Here is an 11,997-nt window from a genome sequence, read left to right as displayed (position 1 = left end):
TAATAATAGTTCAGTCATTAAGCATAGTCAAGGGCCTTTAATTCCTCCTCGAGGGCTGTAGATAATATTCTGAGCCATCTCCTGTGAGCTGTCTTGTAGATACTGAAACCTCCACCAGGTGGAAGAAGTTAACGACATGATGACCAGGCCGTAGCCACGACATAAGCTGCCACAATTCCAAGAATTGGCCTCAGGGAAACGGGAACAAAGCGACCCTGGAACCGAAGACTAACTGTACCTAAAACAGTCAAGATGACGCTGGTCAGACCACCGATGACCAACTTCAAGATGCCTGTCCGAGCTGACTGTGCTGTTTCCGCCTGTAGCCCCCTCCGTCTGTCTATAAAAGCTCTTGCCCCCTGATTGTCACGGGGGGAGTCGGTCTTTGGACAGGCATCCGCCCTCCACCCACCCCCCGACCCCGGTTGCCTGCATACAAAATAAAGCAAATTTTCCTTTCCACCAACCTGGCCTCTTTATTGGCTTTTGAGCGGCGAGCAGCCGGATCCCACTTCTGGTTACCCCTCTGCCCTGCGCTCACGCTCTCTGGGCCCAGAGCACTGTCCACACCATGGGGTGAGGGCGGTGTGGGGATAACTAGGCCTCACCCACACTGAGTTGTTTTTCTATCGGGGTGGGGCTGTCTGTATAGACGGCTCAGTGTGGCCCAGGCTCCTCTGACCTGCTGAGGGGCCGCCGCTGACCATCTGGAGAGCGGGAAGAAGGCTTTGGCTGATACACTGTGCGAAGGGGTGCCGGCATTGAATGGGTTGATGGGACAGAGCTTCAAAAAGAAAAGAAAAAGGGCTATGCAAATTCAAGGTAGAATTCCATTACGTAACCAGAAAACATCAACAGACTCCAGGCTGAGCCCTGCTTCTGCGTGGTTGAGAGACCATCTGGAGTCCTAAATTTATCCCCCTCGGCAGCAATTCTCCGCAGGGAGAAGGGGCTCTTTTGGTGAGTATTAACTCGAGTCCTGGCACCAGGTGGGCCTGAGAGAGACCATGGGGTCCGGGCCCCCACCTCAGAGCAGGACCCAAAGGTCTGGGCCCCAGGCCTGCCAATGGCAGGCGCTCTGGCCCAATTGCTGGCTACCCCATGGTCAAGAGGCCTTGTAGGTGGAGGAAGCCAGGGGGACTCTTGGAGCCTAGAAGGCCAAGTTCTGCCTACCAGGAGGATGTGTCCCACCTCACCTGCGGGCTCTCCACGTGATGGCCCACCTTGTGGAAACACCCCATTTTGTCCTGGCAGAGGCCCAGGGAGGAGAAGTGGGAACTCTCTCTCTCTCTCTCTCTCTCTCTCACACACACACACACACACACAGGAAAGAGGACCCACGCCTCCCTCCCAGCTGAGGGCTCCAGCCACCTTGCTACACATCCCGCTTGCAGAGCGCTCCACCCCCCAGAACCTGTGACCTCCCCTATCCAGCAGCCGAAACCAATTACTGACACCCAATCAATCAACTCTTCCTAGAAACTGAACTCCCAGGCAGAGCGGCAGGGGCACGCTGAGGACTGCCTGAAATCATGAAAGGGAGTCCGTTTAAGTGTTCTGAGCTGGGGGGCTGCAGAGGCAGATTTATCCCCCTTTTCATCCTCTTAAAGCGACAGAACCCTCTAGAACTCTGTGCCCCTTTCAGGGAGCTGGAGTCTGATCAGATGCAGTTGTTCCCCACTACCCACCCAGGGAGGATTATTTGGGCAAACTTTGCTTTCAAGTCCTTGTTGGAAGGCGATGATGGTGGTAGTAGTAACAGCTCAGTTAGGAAGCACCTACTGTGCACCAGGCACTGACTTTCCATTATCTGTGACTTTCTACTTGAGCTAGGTGCCATTGTTCTGGTTTTATAGTCAAGGCAACTGAAAGTTGGTGGATTGAAATCAAGAAATTGGCTGAGGGCTTCCCTGGTGGCACAGTGGTTGAGATTCCGCCTGCCGATGCAGGGGACACGGGTTCGTGCCCCGGTCCGGGAAGATCCCACATGCCGCGGAGCTGCTGGGCCTGTGAGCCATGGCCACTGAGCCTGCGCGTCCGGAGCCTGTGCTCCGCAATGGGAGAGGCCACAACAGTGAGAGGTCCGCGTACCGCAAAAAAAAAAAAAAAAAAAAAGAAATTGGCTGAAACTCACACAACTGGTGAGTGACGTGCCCAGCTTAGAAGGCGACCCCCACCCCATCCTGTCCCATCCCTGGCACTCTACACTCCCTCCCCTGCTTCATCTCACCCCATAGCACCTACTCTATGTGACTCACCGCGCACGTGACTCAATCATCTTTTTTGTTGCTGGCCTCCCACAAAAGAATCTCGGGTCCGCAGAGGCAGCGACTTTCATCTCATCTGTTCCCCAGTGCTACAACTGTGCCCGACACAGAATGGGCACTCGGTAAATAGTTGAATGAATAAATGATATGTTATGAGGATGCTCCAGGCCTTGCTGCCTGTGTCCAGGATCCCAGTGATCCAAGCTGAAAGGAGAGAATGTCCAAAGGGAGGTAGAAACAGTTCTCATGAGAACCTGACCAAGGCGTTGTGGAGGAGGTGACCTTTGCTGCAAGCCGTGGAGGGTGGAGAGGATACACTTAGGTAGAAATGGGGGAAGGGGATATTCCAGGCTGTGGGTTGACATCAGCTAAGGACCTGCACAGAAGAAGAAGGGTCTGGAAACCTAGAGCAGACCAGCACCTGGGTAGGGCCGAGAAAATGGTACAGGTGACGTGGGACGACAGACCAGGTTTTTGATAGACTGTAGGGGAAGGTGTGAGGTCAGAAGCAGCCCTGGGGTGTCTCATCCCAGCCAGGCAGCTGCACCCCAGGGAGATATAACAAGCCTTCTCATCAGAGCTGCCAGAAAGATGGATTGCCTTCACCGAGGGGCCTCTGAAGTGAGCGTTGCTGCCTGCCCCCTTCTGCACCTCGCCTCGGAAACTCTGCAGTCCCAGCCCACGCTGCAGCTAGAGTGAGAAGGCAGAAAGCCCGCTGGGGTGACTGAAGCCCTTCACTCTAGATGAATCACACCTCTAAGTGGCCCCCTACCCACCCTGCGTGGCAGGATGTCGCCCCTTCCGAGCGGGGACCAGAGGAGGCTGTCAGCTCCCGAGGTCTGAGCTTGACAGGTGCTTGGGGGGAGGGGGGAGGGGGGGCGCGCTCAGGGACAGCCTGGAGTGAGCCTTGGCTCTGGATCAGACGGAGGCTCGAGGGCTAGGAACCCGACCCCGCCGCTCTCTGGCGCGAGGCAATACCTTTGGCGTCTCTGAGCCTCATTTTCCACATTTGGGAGAAAAGCTGCCCTGAGCTGGACCAGTCGGACTCTCTGGGGCTTGGAACTGGGATTCACAAAAACCTAGGGAAGTTGAGGACTTGGGGGCTGAGGGCACTATCCTGAGGCAGTGTCATAGAGCCCATGAGCACAGAAGCAGAGAAAACTGGTGTGCACAGGAGGCCTTGGTGTCTCCAGGGAAGTGAGGGGGATGCAGTCTGAGTTATTGATGGGTTTTCCCAAGCCAAACCTTCCCTCTGCTGCATTTCCTGGCCTGCGCTTCACTGAGACACTCCATATCCTTATAAATTCTCCTCTTTTTTCTCAATCTGTTGAGAGGATTTTAATTGTATAGTAGATGGTGTTTCCAAAAGCTACAACAATCTCTCTCAACCCACGTGCTCATTTGCAATAGGCCCGTGCCACTCTTCCACATTAGTGAGATCTATTTCCCCTCCCCTGGCCCTGAGACTGTGACTTAGCCAGTGGATGAGGCATCAATGACATTCCGGGGCTTCCAGATCTGAGCATTAAGAAGACCTGGCAGCTTTCACTCGTGCATCCTGAGGGGAGCCAATGACCAGGTAAAACTGTCACTTCCCTGAAATCACCATGCTGTCAGGAAGGCTCAGCGAAGCCACTTGAAAAGGCCATGCAGCACGATGCCCACCCAGGCCCCAACTGGTCCAGCCATCTTGGCCCAGCTATGTGAATGAAGAAGCCTCCTTGAATGATCTAGGCCCAGCAGACAACTCACGGATCTGGTCATTGACAACTGAGCTGTCCCCATTGAGCCCTCCCCAAATTGCAGAAGCATGAGCAAACCAAGATTGCTGTTGTCTTAACCATCACGTTTGGGGTAGTTTGCAACAATGGATAACAAACGAACTGTAGCCAAAAGACTACAGTCCTCCCTACCCACATCTGTCAGGTTCCTGAGCCAGACAGTGACAGATCCTTTAATGAGGGACACCAATTAGGGTGAGATCCCATGAGCTGAGGAGGCCTCGGGTTCAGGTCCCAGTCTGGTCTTTGACTGTGTGACTCTATTGTTCTAAGTGTCAGAAATGCCATCCTCACCCTACACCCCAGCCAGGTCCTGTGAGCATCCCTCCTGGACCAGCCTGGTGACCTGGACTTCATAGAGCAAAATCTGCCCCAAGCTGAGTTACCCTTCTCCTCCTTTCACAGTATCTTTATTCAGCCCCTAGTTCATTCAGTGAGCGTTTCCTCTACAAATGGCTAATAACCATAAGAAAATATGCTTAGCCTCATGAGCAATCAGAGAAATGCAGATTAAAGCAAGAATGAGTTTCACCTTCCTGTTTATCAGATTGGCAAAATGAAGACTGATAATAACTGCTCTAGACACGAATAGGACATATTGGGGGTCTCAGGTGCTGGGAAGCCAGCAATTTGGAGGACAATTTAACAGCATCTATTAAGATACAAATTGTCTGTATCTTCCAATTCAGCAATCCCACGTCAGAGTTTGTATCCCAGGGAAATACTCGCACATGTTACACAAAGAGGCACGTGCAAAAGTGTTCTCTGCATGTAGAATAACAGTGAAACTCTGGAAACGTAGCACACTTCCGTTAACAAGGGCACTGTACCCCGCTCTGGTACACAAGGCCACCATTACCACGGATGGTATTTTATGCCATATTCGTGCCATAGCATAGATGATATACATAGACGACATACATAAGTGACACATAGCACGTAAGTGCTGATACTGAAAGGTCTCTAAGACATATTGTTCAGTGAAAGTGCATCTGCACAGTATGACATTTGTGTAAACACCCTCAGAAGAACTAGAAGTACAAAATTTCAAGCATAAATGCAAAATTTAAGGTGTGAAAATGAACTCAGGAAACTGATAAAACGTGTTCTCTGGGGAGGTTGATGGAACTGAGAGGGCCAAGGGGGCTGTCTGTCTCTCTTATTTTTATTTATTTATTTATTATTATTATTTTTTTTTTTTGCGGTACGCGGTCCTCTCACTGTTGTGGTCTCTCCCGTTGCGGAGCACAGGCTCCGGACGCGCAGGCTCGGCAGCCATGGCTCACGGGCCCAGCCGCTCTGCAGCATGTGGGATCTTCCCGGACCGGGGCACAAACCCGTGTCCCCTGCATCGGCAGGCGGATTCTCAACCACTGTGCCACCAGGGAAGCCCTTATTTTTATTTTTAATAATGATAATATATTTGGGTGTTTCTTATGTTATGAAACATAATTTTTTAAATTAGTGTTTATGAATACCCATGGGTGCAAGTGAGAAGAAACCAAGCTGAGGAGAGAGCCAGGGCAGGAGTGTGAGGCTCAGACTCAGGGAGAGCACAGGAGTGGGGAGATCACTGGGCCCAGGATGGTCAAGGGCCTGGAGGAGGGTGCCCCAAAGGCTGTACAGTAAAAATAGACTTCTAGAAAAAATGAAATAAACCATAAAGAGACACAAAATATATGTTCACATTTTTATGATTAGATTCAGCAGGCATAAAACTACTCTGCTAACTGCCATAAGTTTCCACACGCTTACTCTCAATTTCTATATTCACTGCAGGCCAATAGCCCAAAGTTTACAAACTGACAGCATCCACGGATACCCCCCAGCACTTTGAGCAGCCCTAGGATGGACCCTCTAACTAACGCTCAGGGCCAGTCACAGCCAAAGATGCCCAAGAGCCTAACTCTACCTCCCTCTGGAGAATCATCTCCCTCCCTCACTGTGCATCTGCAATTCTCAAATCTGGGTGAGCATGAAATCCTCTTTCCTATGTCTACAGACTCCATCTTTAATAAGGGCCAGAGTTGGGGGATGTTCTGAAATACTCTTTAAAGCATTGCTACTGGGAAAACCAGTAAGAGGAGGCTTGCTGAGAAGCACGGTTTTCTTGCAGTCGGATTCCTGGTTGGGAGGTCAGTGATTCTGGGTTCTGGTTTTCAATCTATCACCAACTAGCTAAGAGACAAATAAGATTTCTCTGGGTGTCATTTTCCCTCCCTATGAACTGAACAGAAAGGCATCTCTGGACTCTGCCATGTCAGCACTGTGTTTCCAATGATCTAGAAAATGCATATCGCCCCATAGGTTCAGACGTCAATGGCCAGGACAGAAATCATGGTGAGATCCTCTGGGAGAGAATTCCCTGGTTAACTCGTCACATGGGTTAATAGGTCTTATTAAACCGATGGCTGCTGTCCCTCCCTAGGTGAATCCTGGCACTACCACAGTGCTGAACTTGCTAACTTGTGTTTGCCTTTTCCCAAAGGCAATCTGTTGATTCTCTGATATTCAAACCTCTGATCAGTTCACAGTCATGGACCGACAAGTGAATCTGGAGAAGCAGTACAGCCTCCCACACAGAGGGACATAAGTCCCATCTTTGACAGGGCCTTACTGCGAGTGCCCGAGCACACCCCTCCGCTCACTGGGCCTCAGTTTCCACATCTACAAGGAGGGAAATCAAACTAGATGTTCAACTAGATGTTCTCTAAAGTCCCCTGCAAAGCTCTCTATTTTTGTATATTAATTTGCCAATTATCACTAGACTTTCATCATCACACAAACCTTTGTAAAAGATCAATGTCACTTCTGGTCTGGATCACCAGGGTGACTTCCTCCATCCTGACCACATTTTCCACTCACTGTCCCACGTAAAGCCTGTCGCAGCAGCTAGACCCATTGAGAGTGTACCACAGTCCAGGCACTGAAGTCACCTCTCCACCTTGATTAACCAATGTCGTCTTCAAAGCCATCGGAGGAGGTAGGAACTATAACAGGTACTGTTCTGAGCTCCACTTTACAAAGGGAATTGTGACCCAGAGAATTGAAGTAACTCACCCACGGTCACACAAGTGGAATGCAGGAGGCAGTCTGGCTTTAATCAATGTCCATTGAGCCCCTACTATGCGCCTATAAGACCCTGCACAGAATCAATATTTGGGGCCACCTGTGATGGTATTTACGTTATGTTCAAAAACCAATTTCTCCTTCTTCCCAAGCAGCCAAGGGAAATGCAGGACAAGTTGACTTTCCTTTGTCAATATTCCATATACCAAAGAGAATATTAGCAGGTCGTGCCAGGAGATGCAGCTCTCAGCACAAATACCTCCTGTTATCACCGAATCAATGGCTCCAGTGCTCAGTTTGAGAGTACTATCCTTAAGGAAGGAAAAAGCTTTCTAGTGAGATTCCGATTTCCCTTTACAAAACGCCTCCTGGTAAGACCAGCCAGGGGGCCAGATGGTTGATGCCCAGGTGGGCTCTGAAATTCAGTGGGAGGGCTGTGTACAGGGAGAGCTGACGTTCTCACTTCACAGAAAACCCCGGGAAAACAGGAGAGGTATTTCTAAAAACCTGTAGACCTTAGGTGGCCCTTCCTAAAGAAAGACATCTTAGCATGGCGGCTAAGAGCATGGCCTCCTGACCCACATTGCTTGGGGTCACCACTTATTGGCTCTGTGATCACGGGCCCGTTAATTAATCTCTCTGTTCTTCAGTTTCTTCATCCCTAAAGCACAGACAACAGTAAGGTTCTGTGAGGATTCTCTAAGTCCATACTGTATATGTAAACGGATTCGAATCAATATTTGGGACCACCTTTGATGGTATTTACGTTATGTTCAAAATACGTATGCATCAGCTGTTATTATGATAATTCTTGGTAACTCACAAAGCCCACTATTTGGAAACGCAGAAGTCAAGGGTTCCAGTGTGGGATTTCACTTCCTCATGAAATATGCTTCCTTATAAGAATAGTGTGATGACCTTCCCTGAACACAATGCAACAGGGATGACTTTCTTTTCCTTCTTCCCTCCACCGTCTAAGTGTATCCCATCCCTCTCCTTCCCAGGCTGCTCCAGCGCCCATGGCCTCCACCCCTCCTCAACATGCTCGCAGCCTCCTCTACCCCAGCCTGGGCTGTTCCTTGACTGTGGAGGAGTCAGCCTACCGAGAATGGGGGCTGGATTTTTCCTCTGCTTCTCTTCCCACCCCCGACTCATCCCCTTGGATCAGCCTGGGTCACCTCTTCCCATCCTCCCTGAGGAAGGCTGACACAGGGCTGGGCCCACAGAAGGGATCGGGGAAGGACTAAGTCGTACCAAGTGACCACAGGGGTCAAGGTTGCTGAGAAGACAATCTGGGGTGAAACGCTGGTCACAGCTCACCTGCAAGCTGTCTACAGAGCATGGCCTCCAGCAGTCCTAGAGGGGCTGACCTCTTCTCTGACTCCTGCCAAGACTACAAATCCTGGCTGGACTTTGATTCCTGCATTTTGTCCCCACTTGACCCGAAAGCAGCTCTCACAGTATCCCCACTCACCACTCCCTAGGAGCGTCTATGTGGGGGGCAACAAGGTACCCCAGACTCCAGGCCCTGAATTAACCCAGGGTCCTCACTCTCCCTGCAGCCTTCGGTCCCCAAGTCTTCAACTAGATCCGCAAACCACGAGCCTGTTCAGTGCAATGGGGTAGGCTCAGGCCCAGGGGTCAGGATCCCTGTGGTCTCCACAGCAGCCTTCCTTAAATGCCCAGACTCACCCACCCAACCTGCGGGGCTCAGGGAAACCCCTTCTCAACCCCCAGAACAAGCCATAACTAATTCCTACATTTTAAAATGCATCTTTTCTTAATATTAAAACGGAATACATACCCTTGTACAATTTTGGAAAATACCAGAAAGCACAAAGGAAAAAGTAAGAAATCATTGACCCGTGATTAGCTGTGAGTTGTCTGTGACCCAGAGTTATCTGTGTCTAACAAATGGTTCTGTCGTCTCATACAGACATATTAGATGCCCAAGCTTCTGTGATACCCGCTAGAAGGAGTCGGGCACCCCTCCTTTTAGCCCAACTTGTAGCATTGGGTGTTTACGTGTGAGCTAGGAGACTCCCAGAAAAACTCAAAATCAAGCCCACACTTGGGGTTCAGGCATCCAGGCCCACAAAATAGACAGGTATAGGGCAGTGCCATGGTTAATGGTATGTGTCAACTTGGCTAAGCTATGGTACCCGGTTGCTCGCTCAAACACCCATTGAGATGTTGCTATGAAGGTGTTTTTTTAGATTTTAAATCATTTAAACCAGTAGGCTTTGAGTAAAGCAGATTACCTTCCTAGCGTGCGTGGCCCTCGTCCAATCAGGTGAAGTTGACGTTTCCCCAAAGATGAAGGAATCCGGCCTCAAGACTCCCATGTGGAGACCCCGCCTGAATTTCCAGCCTGCCTGCCCTGCCCTGCAGATTTCAGACTCAAGGCTGCTATACAAACTCTCACCTGAATTTCCGACTGCCAGCTCACCTATGGACTCCAGCCTTGACGCCCTCCCACACCTGCATGAGCCAGTTCCTTAAAATGAATCTCTTTTTATGTGTACATAGCCTACTGGTTCCGTTTGTCTAGAAACCTGTGACGAACACAGGCAAAGCCAAATGGCAGGGCAGCTCTGAGACCCGTGAGGGGGGGGTCACAGCAGGCCCGAGGCTGGAGGGAAAGAGTGGTCTGAATGCGCCACTCTGGCGATCATTTGAACGGTCTCGAACCCACCTCTGTGGTGGCCTGTGGGCAAACTCATCCCCAACAGACGCTGTCCCACTACACACACCCAGAAGCACCCTGCTGCGGGGCCTCTAACGAGGACTGTTCTCCCTCCCTATTACCCAGCAGACAATTCGCTGGGCCCTGCATAGCCTCTGTCCCCAGGCAGGGGCTAGTGGGGCTGGCGCCTGGCAGGGGTGAGGTTCAAGGCGGCAGATCCACGCACAGCCAGCAGGAGCAGAAGGGTCTTGGCTCAGCAGGAGGAAGAAGGATCTCAGCGCCGAGCTTCCACATAGCAGGGATAGCCGCACCCTGCTCTGTGGTCAGGGGCTCAGGGGAAATGCATGTGTGGGTCTGTGCAAGCCAGACAGAAGAGACAAGGGCAGGACAAGAGGCCAGCAAAAGCTGGGACTCTGACCAGAGATGACCATGAGAACATGAGCTCCCTGGAATACATGACCGCCCCGAGAGGTCACTGAACCTCCCCTGGGATGCGGGATAATGTGCTTACAGCAACTTGAGCTAAATCTCAAAGGACAGCTGTTGTCACATGGAAAGCGCTAAGGGTGGGAGAGGCCGAGGGGAGAGCAGCCCTCCCACAGTTGGGACACAGGCATATTGGCAGCAAAGCAGGGCCCAGCGTCCTGTTTCAGGACTTTCTTAGAGCTTGGATTAAATGTCTCCTTGTTTCTGGCTTACGTCTAGCCTTTGGCACTGCTGATGGTTTTCTGTATATCTTGGGAAGGTGAAAGGGGGTGAATTAGCAGGTGCAAGTCTTTAGCGGTCATAACCTCCACGTCCCCTAATGTCGCTTTCAGGGCCTTGTCTTGTTCCAGGCACAGCTGAGGACGGTGGCGAAAAGGAGATCAGGGTGGAAGGAAGTGGATTTTACCCCACATCACTGATCGGCTGGCTCTGGCCGAGGGAGCAAAGCAGAACTGCCACCCCCCACTGAGCCAGGAAGTTATCAGAGTGTCTGCCCGGAAGGCCATCAACCCCGTGTGGAGAGTGGCCAGAGACCAGGGACCCCGACAGGGAGACCAGCCCCCTGGGAATCTGAACTTCTCCAGATTCCTCCATGACCTGGGGGTAATGTAAGGCACCCCAACCACAGAGACAGCCTTATCCTCACTTGACAGATGAGACCGGAGGCTCAGAGGGTGAAGCTTTTGGCCAAGCGCAGACAGCTGGTAAGTCACGCAGAAGGACTGGACCCTTCCTCCCAACGCAGGCTTGGGGCAAGTTCAGTCAGATACTCCCAAGCTGCCCAGCCGCTGGGCCTGACTTTTGGCAGCAAAGGGCTGAATCCAGGCCCCATCAACCTCATAGACCATCCACCTTTTATTAAGCTATGTCTCGGGCTCCTGCCCTCTGGGGGACCGACCCACAAGTTACCCTGCAGCAGAAGCAGCCTGGCCCAGGAGAAGAGGAAGGGACCTGTGATGTGGGCTCATCTCACTCTGCAGGCAGAGGCAGGGAGGGGACGGGCCGGTGGTACAGTCAAGGGGCAGCCTTCCGAGGGGCAGCCTTCCTGCAGGGCCCTCACTGGGCCTGCTGTCACCTGTAAAGTGGGGATGGGGACTGAGTGACTGTTAAGGTTCCTTCCAGCTCCGATGTTCTCTGCGGAGCAGCAGCAGGACCAGAGCTCAGGCCACCACCCCTTCCTATCCTTAGAGCCACCCGACTTGTCTCCTGCCTTTGGGGCATGTCCCAGCCAAGCCATTGTCCACTCTGTTCTTTCTACAGTGCCGATGTGACCATGTCACCAGTTCCGCCAGTGCCTGCCTTACCCAGCCTACATGCCCCCGCCCGGGGCTCTGGCCACTGATCAGTCTCACCTCAGTGGTCTCCATGCCCATCCATGGCTGATTCCACGCCGACAGCCTCCCGGCAGTCCCCGAGCCTGTCTCTTTCTCACTCACTCTGGGAGACCCTCCCTCCACCTTGACCGCCCCTCCACTGGCCTCCACACCTCTACCATCACGCAGGTGAGCTTTGCTCATCCTCTGCCATCCCGGGGGCTGGGTGGTATTGGTGACTCCACACTCACTGGCCCTCACAGCCCTTGTCTGATTACTGGTCTGTCCCTGCCACCATGCTGGGACAGCCGCTGTGTCTTCTCTCCCTGCACCCTGCACTTGATAGGTGCTCAATAACGATTGAATTCGTACCGACTGTCCTCTGCCTTCCTGCC

Source organism: Delphinus delphis, chromosome 9, assembly GCF_949987515.2.
Source record: "Delphinus delphis chromosome 9, mDelDel1.2, whole genome shotgun sequence".
NCBI classification, from domain to species: domain Eukaryota; kingdom Metazoa; phylum Chordata; class Mammalia; order Artiodactyla; family Delphinidae; genus Delphinus; species Delphinus delphis.
The sequence above is the reverse complement of the archived record's forward strand: the minus strand, read 5'-3'. Positions refer to the sequence as shown.